The 1768-nt window shown below is 48.6% G+C and overlaps 1 non-coding gene across 1 annotated transcript; it reads left to right on the top strand.

Moving 5' to 3' along the window:
• The first annotated feature begins 1420 nt into the window (after nt 1-1420).
• Trnas-uga (transfer RNA serine (anticodon UGA)) lies at nt 1421-1495 on the top strand. The gene has a single exon. It is a non-coding gene; the product is annotated as a tRNA-Ser (tRNA).
• Nucleotides 1496-1768: the final 273 nt, after the last annotated feature.

Raw genomic sequence — 1768 nt, 5'->3', positions numbered from 1 at the left:
ATTCACCTACTACGTTTCTTTCTCTCCCTTTTGCTATCCAGTCGCCTATGACTATTAAATTTTCGTTTCCCTTTACTATCTGAATAATTTCTTTTATTTCGTCATACATTTCTTCAATTTCTTCGTCATCTGCAGAGCTAGTTGGCATATAAACTTCTACTGCTGTAGTAGGTGTGGGCTTCGTATCTATCTTGGCCACAACAATGCGTTCGCTGTGCTGTTTGTAGTAGCTTACCCGCATTCCTATTTTCCTATTCATTATTAAACCTACTCCTGCATTACCCCTATTTGATGTTGTGTTTATAACTCTGTAGTTACCTGACCAGAAGTCTTGTTCCTCGTGCCACCGAACTTCACTAATTCCCACTATATCTAACTTTAACCTATCCTTTTCCCTTTTTAAATTTTCTGACCTACCTACCCGAGTAAGGGATCTGACATTCCACGCTCCGATCCGTAGAACGCCAGTTTTCTTTCTCCTGATAACGGCATCCTCTTAAGTAGTCCCCGTCCGGAGATCCGAATGGGGGACTATTTTACCTCTGGAATATTTTACCCAAGAGGACGCCATCATCATTTAATCATACAGTAAAGCTGCATTCCCCCGGGAAACATTACGGCTGTAAAACTTCCTGGCAGATTAAAACTGTGTGCCCGACCGAGTCTCGAACTCGGGACCTTTGCCTTTCGCGGGCAAGTGCTCTACCAACTGAGCTACCGAAGCACGACTCACGCCCGGAGGAGAACTTCTGTAAAGTTTGGAAGGAAGGAGACGAGGTACTGGCAGAAGTAAAGCTGTGAGTACCGGGCGTGAGTCGTGCTTCGGTAGCTCAGTTGGTAGAGCACTTGCCCGCGAAAGGCAAAGGTCCCGAGTTCGAGTCTCGGTCGGGCACACAGTTTTAATCTGCCAGGAAGTTTCATATCAGCGCACACTCCGCTGCAGAGTGTAAATCTCATTCTGGAAACATCCCCCAGGCTGTGGCTAAGCCATGTCTCCGCAATATCCTTTCTTTCAGGGGTGCTAGTTCTGCAAGGTTCGCAGGAGAGCTTCTGTAAAGTTTGGAAGGTAGGAGACGAGGTACTGGAAGAAGTAAAGCTGTGAGTACCGGGCGTGAGTCGTGCTTCGGTAGCTCAGTTGGTAGAGCACTTGCCCGCGAAAGGCAAAGGTCCCGAGTTCGAGTCTCGGTCGGGCACACAGTTTTAATCTGCCAGGAAGTTTCATATCAGCGCACACTCCGCTGCAGAGTGTAAATCTCATTCTGGAAACATCCCCCAGGCTGTGGCTAAGCCATGTCTCCGCAATATCCTTTCTTTCAGGAGTGCTAGTTCTGCAAGGTTCGCAGGAGAGCTTCTGTAAAGTTTGGAAGGTAGGAGACGAGGTACTGGCAGAAGTAAAGCTGTGAGTACCGGGCGTGAGTCGTGCTTCGGTAGCTCAGTTGGTAGAGCACTTGCCCGTGAAAGGCAAAGGTCCCGAGTTCGAGTCTCGGTCGGGCACACGGTTTTAATCTGCCAGGAAGTTTCATATCAGCGCACACTCCGCTGCAGAGTGAAAATCTCATTCTGGAATTACGGCTGTAGTTTCCCCTTGCTTTCAGCCGTTCGCAGTCCCAGCACAGTAAGGCCGTTTTGGTTATTGTTACGTGGCCAGATCAGTCAATCATCCAGACTGTTGCCCCTGCAACTACTGAGAAGGCTGCTGCCCCTCTTCAGGAACCACACGTTTGTCTGGCCTCTCAACAGATACCCCTCCGTTGTGGTTGTATCTACG

Source organism: Schistocerca serialis, chromosome 1 (assembly GCF_023864345.2).
Source record: "Schistocerca serialis cubense isolate TAMUIC-IGC-003099 chromosome 1, iqSchSeri2.2, whole genome shotgun sequence".
Taxonomy (NCBI): domain Eukaryota; kingdom Metazoa; phylum Arthropoda; class Insecta; order Orthoptera; family Acrididae; genus Schistocerca; species Schistocerca serialis.
This window is presented reverse-complemented; position numbering and strand designations above follow the sequence as displayed.